Source organism: Rhinolophus sinicus, chromosome 15 (genome assembly GCF_057876585.1).
Source record: "Rhinolophus sinicus isolate RSI-liver-muscle chromosome 15, RSI-T2T, whole genome shotgun sequence".
In the NCBI taxonomy this organism is placed as follows: Eukaryota; Metazoa; Chordata; class Mammalia; order Chiroptera; family Rhinolophidae; genus Rhinolophus; species Rhinolophus sinicus.
The window spans coordinates 128,269,055-128,281,825 of record NC_142515.1 but is presented as its reverse complement, the minus strand read 5'-3'; the positions used below and the strand labels follow the sequence as shown (position 1 = coordinate 128,281,825).

Sequence of the window (12,771 nt, the reverse complement as noted above, 5' to 3'; positions counted from 1 at the left end):
ACTCCATTCAAACTCCTGCACTAAGACACTTGACCACACTTTAACATGGCATCCAGCAGCCAAAGGCCACGCTCCTGGAAAGACAGCCTCTCTCTAAGTTCCTGTCTGAAAAAACTCAGGGCTCTCAAAGAATTTACTGTTTGTTCTAGCCAACATCTGACCATAGGCCCCTGACCTCTCTTTCTTAGAGCATTTACTAAAAAAAGCTTACAATTGTGACTCCTTCCTCTGTGAATTTGAGAAGTGTATGTATCTCCTACAACTCAGGAATCTCTTTCTCTGGGACCTGAAAGCCATTCCTTTGAAATGCAGTCATCAGGAAGGACAGGGCCTGGTCTCTGTGGGAGGATAGAGTCCTCACTTTGATAATGGCCAGCTAGATGATACAGTTGGCCTAACTGAATTTACACTGACCGATCCCTTGTAATTGTTCACTTTCCTGACTCAGTTTGAGCCTCTGCTCCCTCCCTCTCCCTGCTCCCTCATTTTCCTTTTAAAATAATCAGTCACTTCTGTGCAAATCGGAATGGACCTTAGGTCTTTTCCTCACTGTGACTGAATAAAATCTGATTTCACTAGCTTAACTTTGATAGTTTTAACACAAGAAACATTGAGCTAGCTGGCTCCTGAGGGAGGTGTGGAGAACAGTCTATGGGGAAACTGAAGCTTAGCACGGAGAGGCCTTGGTTCTCAGGTGCTTGTTATCAGCTCTGGGGAGTAGTTCAGCAAGTGGTGGAGGTGATGGGGCCATAAGTGATAAGAACCCAAAGAATGTGTAACGTGCTTTATACACTGAGAGGCATAGAATCTTGAGCTACAAGAGAAAGGAGGCCTGGTGGAAGGTGAATTAATAACCAAGAATAACTCATCACCCTACTTCCACAAGGACTGATGACTGAGAATTTTGAGACTGCTCAGCCATATTTTGCCTACTCAGACAAGAGCTTGAAGCCCCAGAGGGAACAGACCTTAATTTCTAAGAAGCTTTGAAAGCATTGACCCTGGAAATACTGTGTGAAGTAGGCTAGGTGAATCAAGTTACAGAATCCACATGAAGAATGACATCATTGAATGGAAATCTCTGAAAAACAATCATGAACAAAACTCAACAAAATTACGATAAAGAATAGGATTATTAAATATCTAAATCAGCAATATTTGTAGAGAAAAACAAAAAGAATCTCTTAGATATCATGTTCCACGTCCAAAAGATTGGAACTTGTCAATTCTCCCTCAGTTGTTAGGCAGAAATAATTTATGCTTTTGAAAAGTTTTTTCCACAAGTTCACAGCCAATGTTGTACTTCTTTAATAAATTGTTTCAGCAAGGATTAGAGGAAATGTAATGTTAAACACTGGGTATGTGAAGCACGAGTAATATTTCTTTGAGGGATAAATACTGCCAGTGGGACTTTATTGGATTGGTACTGTACATATGTAATTTTACCGTTATTGCAATGGTTTTGAAAAGGAGAATGCAGTCACAAATTTTGCAGCAAAACTAAGCTCTTCAGGGGAGCAAACTTCTGTGGTTAAATTTCAGAACAATTTAACAAGACTAGTAGGTAAAGTAATACTCGTATGATGACCGGATTCCTAAAGTAAGTGAAAGTATTATATTTCATTTACAAATATATAATAATTATAGATAACATATAATTCTAATTATAATATATTATTCAAATAAATATATATTAAAATTTAATATATAAATATTATAAAACATGTATGTGTTAGATAGATAGATAGATAGATAGATAGATAGATAGATAGATACTAGATAGATAGATAGTAATTGTAATTGAATGTTGCAAAGTGGAAAAGAATTAGTCATCTTTGCTAAATCTACCATGTGGGAAGGGACATTGTTAAGTACAAACAAACATTTTGAGACCCAATGGCAAAAACGGTTTTTAGCCAGGATCCTGAAACTTAGAAGAATGCTGGAGATAGAGGGTGGAGTTGACCAACACTAATTTGGGAGAGTGCAAGATACAGTCATTAACGACCTCAGTTGCATCTTCCTCAACCTTCTTACAGCTTCCAGTATTTCGTTTTTCTTGAAACTCTCTTCTTCCCCACCCACTCGATGACAGAATTTGTCTGGCTCATCTTTTCCTTTTCAATCATGGGGCCCCTTTGTTTGTGTCTCCCCTTTCTTTCTACCCCTCAAGGTGGACTGTCCTGCGGGACCTACTTTTAGTTTTCTTCTTCTACTACAGGCTTTCCTTTGACCATTTTATTCCTTACGTTAAATGTATTAAAGAAAATGTACTCAAAGCTCAGCACATTGTGTGGGTCATTAGATGGTGGCAGCTATAATTCTGCCTCTGATATTTCTTCTACTGCTATCAGACCACAACATCTGCTGCTCCTTCCCCATCATAAACGTGTCTGTCCACACCTGTGGAAAGGTGTCATATCTACGTCATAGGATAGTCTGGAAGACTAAATGTTCTGGAGATCTGTTTCAGAACAAGGTGAATACTTAACACTACTTAACTGTACACTTAGAAATAGTTAAGATGGTAAATTTTGTTACCTGTTTCACTACAATAAAACAAACCAATTCATCTTACCCATTTTTTCATACCAGTTGCATCTTTCACTTCTCTGTGTCTTACGGCAGTCACTGCATCGTCTTTTCTACAATAATGGGTAATCATGTGCTGATATCCTGTATATCAGATAGACAAAAGAAGGCAGAAATGTAACTATCATTTACTGATACGAAGACACATTATCTCATTTACTCTTTAAAACAACCCTATGAAGTATTTTAATTATTTTTTAGAAATAAAAAAGCAAAGGCCCAGGAAGCTAAGTAAACTGTAAGTGAAAGATTTCACAGTTATTAGTTTTTGAAGTCAGGTTTAGAGCTCGTGCTTGTCTCCAAAATCCATATAAAACCCATATTCTTTCCACTGTACTCTATTTTATGGACCAACCCTCATTTGTCCCCAAGTTTGGTATTAGTGAGAGTTTAATGATGATAGGAAAGGACATATTATCTCTTCATATTAATTTTCCAAATCACTGATAACCTGTTATTCCAGATATTATACCTGAGACTCGGGGTAAACAGTTTTTAGAAAAGTGTCTTTAAAGAGGATATTTAATTAGTACCATTACTAGATAATTTATTTTTAAAGAGCTTTTTATTTTTCATAGTAAATGATGATTGCTTTATATATGCTGTTTTAGTTAATGTGGGATTTTCATGCCTGCTTTGAGGTTGGAATGGCTAGATGGAGGGAGTGGTTGGTTCTCGCAAATTCCTTTCTACCTTCCATCTAGTTGGTCTCTGACCACCATTCCTTCAGTTCTTCCGATGATACTGTAAACATTCAATTTCCTGTATTAAGTCCCTTACATTTTGAAATTCCTATGGTATTTTTTCTTTCATATAACTGGCCTTGACTGATGAAGGAAGAAAGCGTCACACTTTGTTTGTTAAAAGATAAGTCAAGATGAAACCTAACTCCAAACTCTAACTTTTGGTAAATACCAATCTTAGACCTGTACTTAATATGCCTTCATAACTTTTAATGTGTTTTCTTCAAGTCTTCTCAACCTAGTTAGACTTGCTCATTAGATTCATAAGTTCTATGTACTAGATATCCAAGAGCAAAGAAATACCTTCAAATGCGGAATAAATGCATAATATCCTCAGAATACTGACGGTTTGAGAAAAGGAGGAGGGAAAGGCAACAACAAAAGGAATAGAAGATCAATTATGTGCACAATCTAGTAACTCTCTCCATCTCAAGCCTCCAACTTGTCATAATTCATAAACAAAGTTCATTCATGACAAACATAAATTATAGAAGAAAGATAATCAAAATAGTTTACAACCTATACTACTCTGTTTCCTGAGGATGCCAGCTTATACTGACAGTCAAGGAAACTATCAGAAACCTAATATGATGCTTTTTGTTTGTACAAAACTGTAGTCTTATTTTACTTGGAATATTTTGGATGTGATTTTAACTACTGTATTTCAGGAGCACTGACAGTGATATAAATTGTCTCCAGAGGCAAATAGAGTGAGTGGATGGAGTTTTACATAAACAGATTAAAACACTAAAACTTCTAGAAAGATGAAGAATGAGCAAGATATGATAATCGCTGATTCACATGGTTCCTGTACTAAATACATGTATTTATTATGATTCTTTTAAAAGTAATAAAGAGCTAATACTCTTTTCAAAACTGAAACACCAGGGCTAGAGGGTAATGTGAAGAAAGGCTTAACTGTGAAAAATAATTAAATATCACTAATTTTAATCAATGCAATATATATCTTGTCAGTGTCTCTCTATGTGAACCTTATGCTTTATACAAGTTTCTGAACAAACCATTGTTCTACTAAAATAAGTGTAAACGTTATATGTTTCACATATTGAATCAATTTTCAAACTTCAAAATTTTTAAGTGCTTTTGGAGAACACATCCTGAGTATGGCCTTTTTATCCAGTTTCTTACTGCATTTCTACTAATGGCATTCATACATGCATACACCTCATCGTCTTAGAAGCAGTCTGCTTTAAGATAGAAAAAAATGACCAAGAGTGGTCAAAATACAACTCTGTGAACGATCCAGTTATTACCTAATTAAGTTTCCACATTTCAAATTCAAGCGATAGAAAATGGTTGAAAAAGTAAGGAGGGCAGCTGAGATGTTACAGTGTGCTCAATTTCTGGGAATCCAGAAACAGCCACAATGCATGCAGAATATAATCAGGCACAGCTCTGGCTGGGAAAAATGTGTCTTCCATCAGAAAAGGACCTCCAACTCCTGGGGGATATCCAACTTCCATCTCCTAAAAATATGTCATTGCCAGCGATCACACTTGTAATTTTCAAGAGTTCTTTGTTGATCCCTGAGTGTTTTCTGTTCACTTTTCTGTTGGTCTGTCACAGATGAAACAGCTTTTCTCATATAGTGATGACTTTTATTGTATATTTTTTTAAAAAATTGTTCTGCTTCTTCAATTTTTCTCCTTCCCTTTTGTCTAATTTGTTTACTTTGGTTTCTTTTATGTTGCAGGTTTTTCTCAAATGCTGTTTTGTTCTTCGTGGGTATAAACAGGGAGCTCTAGAAAGGTATTAAACCCTGTGTGTCTGGGTAGGCTTGTGAATGGAGGTCCTTTTTTATAGGATGATTAGATAATAAACTGACTTTTTCTTGGGAGATTTCCAAATGTCAATATCTAGGCGTCATTTTTCTGAAACCTTGATGTTTCTCCAGAGAAGAATCATCTCCTTTTCTGCTTGGAGTTATTTTCCTCAGCAGTTCACATTCTGCGAGAGGGCTGAGAGAGGTGGATGGAGGTCCCAGTGTCAATTTTAAGGACTTTCTCATCATTTCCTATTTGTCATTCTGGCACTTCACCACCATTCTTCCCTGTGTGTGCTGTCCCTGAGTTTGGAATCTCCTGTTTCAATTTCTCTAAATAGTGGACTCATGATGTGCTGAGGTCATGGCTAGAGGAGAGGTGAAGAGAGGGTTTGTACCTTGGGGCAAGGGAATACCAGGAGAGGATGGTCGTTTAGCTCTATACATTGGGAAACACAATGGAATTGGTGGGGGAAGGCACAGGCTAACGGGTGACGGTTGCTCCATGCACAGATTTTTTTCAAGCAGTCTCATTTTTAAGTCTGCACCTCATCTGTGTTCTTTTGCAATTTATTACCTCCAAGTCCAGAGTTCTTTAAGAGAAACTTATCTCCTTCCTTTTTGATATTCCTCTCTGAGGCACTTAGTTTATAACTTCTCTGAGTAAGATACTTACCCTTCCGTGTGCTCTCTGGGTTTCAAAAAATAGCGGAGAATTTGAAATTGCTAGTCTATGTTTGGCCCCTCTCCTGCTTTCTTCTCTCTCTCTCATTCTTTCCACCTCCCCCTCCCCTTCCTCTTCCACCTCTCTCTCCCTTCCCCACCCTGACCCCCACCCCCACTAACTCAGAAGGATTTGAGAAGGGACGAGTGATAAATGCACATGGGTGCCTTGATGTTTCACAAGATACCCAGACTAAGGCCCCCAACACGCTCCCTCTCTACACAGAAGAACTGGCTTCAGACCAGGTAGCCTTCAGCCTGGAGGGTGAAGGCCTGAATAGTTATGACTGGGCACCATGAATCCAGTAGGGCCTAACATTTCCATTCAACTACCTGATTAAATGTGGCCCTTTTATTTAAAAAAATATATATCTCTTTTTGTTTTAGTTGTATCATTGATGTAACTGTGGGTTTTCCACTTCTTTGGCAGTACATTTTCTGGTCTCTATGATTTAGTTGATTTCAGCTTCTATTTTAAATCTATTGGTATTTATAATGTCAAAGAAACCTAAGAGGTAGACATAGCCTTCCTGCAAATCCCTTCCAGACTTTTCTCTGGTTTACATAGTAGACTTATTAGTCTGCTATGTCCTGCTGCTTCAAGCACAGATATCTCTCCATTCCTTCTGGAGGCTTTTCAAAGCTTTTCTTTGTGTGACTCTGACTAATCAACATCATTTTCTATCCTTCTAGACTTCTGGGTCTGGCCTGTTGAATCTTCAGTGTGTCGCCAACACCAGTGTTCTCATCCCACACCATGTGATCCTGAGCCTTTTTCTCCAGATACCTGTTCCCAAATATATGATAACTAGTACCCCTACCTGGTCCCGCATCTTAACTACCTCAGCCTTCCCTGGAATGTTCACTTCACTACTATCCATCTTCTCAAATCCTATCTCATCCTCAGGCTTCAACACGAGTTCCTACTTTCTTGCACAGCTTAAGCATTTCCTGGGTTTTGTCTTGTTGAGTTAATTGTTTCCTCCAAAGTCATTCTTCGCTCCCTGAATGGATTTTAATCTCTGAGAACAGAGGTCGTTTTTCATTTCTCTCCAAACCTCACAACACAAATCCTCTCTGGAAGCACACATCAATTGATTGGCCAATCTCAAAAGACTGTTTCTTTCAGTCTGTCACTTTTTAGGTAGTGGTTTCGTAGGTCGGTTTTATTTCCTGATGATGGTGATGTAAACTAGATTCTGAGAATCAGGAAAGTTTGAAAGTTTTCTTTAGTTGGATAAACTGGGTGAAGGAGGAAAGTTTTGTTCTCTGTGGTACATTATGATGGTACAACCATGATGTCGTACATTTTGGAGTATAACTAAAAACCAGTTGGGTTTGCTATGGCTTATTTCAATTTTTTATGTTTGTTTTCAGGAAGATAAATGAGCTACTGATATCATCTACCCCATTTTTGAATCTTCATTCACATAAAATTTCTCAATTTCTCTTTCCATTTCTCTTCCCAGTGTTCCCAAGTTTTAACAATTATTTTTTTCATATTTTTGTAGAGATTTTGTTTTTGATTTGTTTTGCTTTGCATTGTTTTGTCTTTCCGTCTGGTACATTTAATAAAAGACCATAAACTAATTTTCTTCAAGTTTGTTCTGAGTTTATCCCATGTTTATTTAGACTAAGTGCCAAGCTATGTTTGGCAAACTTGAGAAGGTAACTGCTAATTAAGCAAAGTTTATTTAATGATAGAAAGCAAGCAAGAGCACTCCTTTAAACTAGGTGTGAGAAACTGATTCAAGCAAGTTGAGTACTGCCAAAGTGTTGCAGAATCCTCAGTTAATGATTTAATTAGTAACAAACTGTCATCAGCCGAAGTAAATGTCTTAACACCTGTTACTTTCAGGCTGTCTTTAGTAGTAACTTAGACCTATAACTTCTAAGTCATTAATGTTTTGCTCCTATTAGAGTCTGTTAACATAAGACTTTTGGTTGGTTTTAGAGTATCTATAAAAGTAAGTTCTTTTCCCCTTTTCTCTTCTCATTACCTAACCATCACATTTTTATATGCATTTCCTTGCCAGTGTTGAGAAACCATAGTGCTTCACTTGTAAAGATAAATATTACTGTCATGGATTTTAATATTTTGGCCACCCAACACCACAATTTAATTTGCAGATGTGCCTCTCCTTGTTGAAAGTCATCATGGAGGAACATGAAATCCAGGTGCCTGCCATCCTCTTCAAAAGCTGCCTCCGGATTACTGGAAATTCTTTCTGCATCTTCGCGCACAAGCAAGGCCAAGGACTTTGAAGCAAGGCTGAAAGAATGAGTTGGACTTCATCCATTCCCCAGGAAGACTGTGAGGCAAGCCTTGCGACCGAGACAGGATCTAGACACTTCAGAAGCTGTTTATCTTCAACCCTCCCTCTAATCCCACCGGCTCTCTCATCCGTCAGATGCAGCCACTCTTTGTAAAGTCCCGAGAGTCAGTGTTTCGTTGTTTGCAAACAAACAACTGCTGTGATAGACTCACCATTGTTACTGTATATGCCTATATATATACATATATGGCTACAAAACAAAGCTATGTAATGGCTTTTATTATTAATTATAATTTTTTTCTCTGTGTTATTTAACATGTGTTAAGTACAAAGTACCCCTCTAACATTATGCCATAGGTTCTGGTATCTGGAAAACGTGACTCAGGTGAGTGTGTGACACTCAGCATGCTGCAATGTCCAGGAGCAGGAAGAAGATGAGTGGCCATGAAAACAGTTTCCCACATTCTGAGGATGAGAAAGTTAGGGAATAGTGAGAAAGTGAAGGAATATGAAGGCAGTTTATTTTTGAATTAAATGCGTACTGATAAGAATATAATTAGATTATTGGTCACACCTTTGAAGTCGTGAATAGAAATGTAAATAAAAATACCATTTAAATAATGCCATGTAAAAATGAGACAAAAAGAAAAGAAACTAAAATTTTCTCCATATCTTTAGAAAACATGGTATATGCTTGACAGAGTTATAAAATGTATTTGATGAATGAAACAAACTATGGTCTAAGACAGGTCGTATAATGTGAAGGGACATCAGAGACCATTTCATCGAGTGTCTCGACATTATTGGTCATGTTCAGTACTTGGGGTCTGATAGACTTGATTGCTGGATCAAAAAACCAGTGTCACATACCAACCCCTGTTTCTACTAAGCCTAACCCTAAGTGTTGACCCCTCCCTACCTCCTCAGTGACCACCAAGGACATGTCACTTTGTACCCAAATAATGTCTACTTTCACAACTCTCTAACCTTTTCTCTGATAGCACACTGAAGATTTTGAGAAGTTTAAAGTAGATTCTCCTCTGGAAAAAGTAGGAGATTCCTCATCATTTCAGAGATTAAATTAAAGACTGAAAGGAAACAATATTACATCTTTTGCTCGAAAAAAATAATCTGTGAAAAATGCCTTAGAAGCCAGGTTATTTGTATACACCATAATTTCACTGAAATTCTACCATATGAAACATCTGAGGCTCAGAACTAATTTAGATGACCATACGTTTTCTTTGAGACAAATGTAGCGGCTTAAAGTGAGACATTCAGTTGAAATTATCTCATAATTAAATTTACTACTCAATGATTTCCTTCCATTCCTACCTTCTGTCTCTGGGCAAAACATAATACATAACATAAGCTTGATTAAATTGGCAGCCATTTTTTTTTAACTGAACTTGGGCTTCTTAGCTTCAAATTTTAGTTTGAGTTTAGTTTGATCAGCATTTTGGAAAGGGAATTTCTTTCAGAAAACTATGTGAGCCATGTACTCATAAAATTGTTTCTATACTTGGTACTTCATTGTTTTCTCTGTTTTATAGCCAAACCCAATGAAAGATTTGCTGATACATTTCTCTTAGTTTTCAATGAAAAGAGGATATTGTAAATTTCTTTGGATTTTATTTCTTGGAAATATATTTTCCATGTGCAGTCTGTCATTAGGAAAAATAAAAGACCATCTAAGTGTTATGATTGCAAAGGAAAGGGTGACAGATTTATCCTTAACATAAAATAAATCAGGTAAGTTCTTGCAGAAACTCCTTGTTTCAATCAGTACTATTCATGTTACTATACTATTGCATACGTGTCACTTCTTTTAGAAGTTAGCACACAAGAGATATAAAAGGCACACCAGTTAAGGTGAAATAAAGTCAGAAAGTCATCTCACTATGTGTCAGATTTTCATACTGATCTTTGTGGTTATGATAATCATAGATTTGTGAATAGGCATTCCATTGGGAAAAGTTTATTTTTATTGTTTACTATCCTGATACTTCAACAAGAAATTAGATATCACAAAGCTATTTCCTTGCCAAACAGTTTATAAAAATATTGCCACACACACACACACACACACACACACACACACACACAAAGCACTAATTTTGAACATCTAAATACAAAGTGGTTGGGTATAATTTAGATGAGCTGGAAGATAGCAGTAAACACAGAATGGATGTCCTCAGACCCAAATGAATGTCTTTAGAAGGTAAGGAAGGGAGAGAAAAATCAAGAGTGACATGAACTTCAGGGAAAGGAACTATGAGCTGGTGAGATAATCTTTCCTATAGAGTCTCTCTTACTTTTTCCTCCTCGTCTTTTATTTGCTTGATGGTTAGTCAAAAAGACCAAAATTGGAGGCCATTTTTTGATTCACTAAAGGATCAAATCCAGAATGTAAAAATTTAGGTGATTATAATTTCCTTGACTTTGTTTTATTTCAAAATTCTGTATGAAATGGATTCTAGAGGCTTCAACTATATAATAAACATACCTACATACATATTAGCTGTTGCTTTCAGATGCACTGGTTCTTGGATGATTCTTAATTGTATATTAGTAGTGCCCCATTCAGTCGGGTTGAAAGGATGCTTTACATTTTCTGTCAAGATAGGACTTTTTCTTGGACTGTTTTTGTGAAAACTAAGAAATACTTTGGATACTCACATGTAATGCAAAGGTTCAGACCACGGAAAAAGTTCGAATTTTATTACCAGGTAGAGAGTTGCAATAGGGAAGTAGGACATAGAGATAGACTTCTGCCTTGAAGGCTGGTACTTCTTAAAAAAATTTATTCATCGCTTTAAAAAAAATAAAGAAAAAAAAAAAGTAGCTGAATAACTTCTGGTTGGCTGGATGCCGGTATTATTTTTATTGGCAAGAGCCTCTGAGTGGCTGAAAGGTGGCCATTAACACTCTGACAGAAAGTGCTGACAGGGTGATTATAAGATTAACACCCTATGTTATATTAAGAGTGTCAAAACCTCACTCTTACCTGTCAGTGGAAAAGAACAGCATGAGCGGAAACATTACAGAAACAGAACTATTTCTTATGTTAAAGTACCAATGCTTTGGTGTGTCTAAACTTTTTAAAATGCCCATGTTAGCTACTGCATTTAGCTGGTGGTTGAAGGCATTCTTGTTTTACTCAATAAGGTGATTTCAGGAGTGAAAGATTTATATGAAATGTTCATTATAGTCATTCTCTTTTGGAATGAAAGCCTCACATATAATTATGAATATCATTTGTTTTATAAACTCAATTTTTTTAAAGCAATTCTTATCTCAATTATGTAGAACCATTTACCAAATTGTCTCTATAATGCTTTGTAGCCCCAAACTGAAAAATCCCAATACTCGGGCCCAGAAATAGCATAATCAAAAGGTTTCCCTTCAATGTGGTATCTGTTTGTTTGTTCATTCTTAATGAGAGAGGGTGAAAGACCCTCTGCATCACACACAAGACTCCATTAAACGTATTTATATGAAAATTTGATTGATAACAGCATCAGTGAAACCATGAAGACCGGTTGTATTTTCTTGTCGAGGGATGGCTATTCAGTGTGTCAAATTGACAATTCTTTTGACAGAGTTCTGCTTCAGACAAATGTAAAAGTCAAGAATGGAAGGACAAGAGCGTTTGGGGAGATGCTTAACCTGGATGTGCTGAGTCAGAGAAGTCAGCGGTCGAGGAGAGATGGAGAGATCCGGATCACTGAGGAGCCTAACCAGGTCAGTTCCATTTTGGGTTCTACTAGATAGACACCATCCAGGAGCCCTGGACTCAGCCTCACTTCCCACCCTACCCTGCCCCAGAAGATCCAACCATAGAATGAAGATTGGTCCAGGACAGGGCTTAAGACTCCTGAAGCCTGAGGGATGCAAGAGATATTCTCAGGGAGCAGTGAAGGTGGGTTGGAGGACAGAAACTTAGGCATGGCTATGGGCCTAGCTTGACTCACAAACTTAAAATATTTATATACATGTTTTATCAACTTCCATGTATAGTCTGCCACGTGCTTGTCCTGGGGGTTGGCATGACAGACTATTCCTACCCAAATATTTCTTTTTCTCATCAATATAAATCATTTGCAAATAGTTCTAGAGTATGAATTCAATCCAATAGTCATGTATTTATGGGTAGGATATCTGTTCATGACTTTTTTTTTATGAAGGCTAGTAACTTCCAATTCAATCATTGGATTAGCTAAAACAATTAATAACACTGAGGAAGCTCCTGAATTTGTTCTGTTGACTTGGTCATCAGGGAAAGTTGGAGCCATTTTGTACAGACATAGAACTCCATTGGAGGCAATGGAGTTATTTCCACAATGTGTGCTAAAACACATCACAGAATCATTCAACCGGAATGGATGGTTTTCCAAACAAGCAATAAAGAAGAGTGGTTATAAAGACCATAGTAGAAGGCCTAGACTCAGAATCAGGACGCTGAATTCTAGTTACTTTAACTGTAGCGCTGAACAACTTACACACTCTGAGCTTCAGTCTTCTCAGGTGTAAACTGAAAAGGTTAGAATATACTGGTGGAGTTCTTATGGCCCCAATCAATCTCTCAGGACTTGCATAAGGATAGGTCAGTAGGACTCAGAGACTCGCACCCATGTTCAAGGCATAACTTCCT

General features: G+C 37.2%; 1 long non-coding RNA gene across 2 annotated transcripts in view; it reads left to right on the top strand.

Annotated features, from left to right (window-relative positions):
• Positions 1-11,857, top strand: part of LOC141572760 (uncharacterized) — a 325,193-nt gene extending 313,336 nt beyond the window's left edge. For both annotated transcript variants that reach the window (XR_012498226.2, XR_016019093.1), the window contains one exon: positions 7,972-11,857. This is a non-coding gene — a long non-coding RNA (uncharacterized LOC141572760). The remainder of the gene's footprint in view (positions 1-7,971) is intronic.
• Positions 11,858-12,771: the final 914 nt, after the last annotated feature.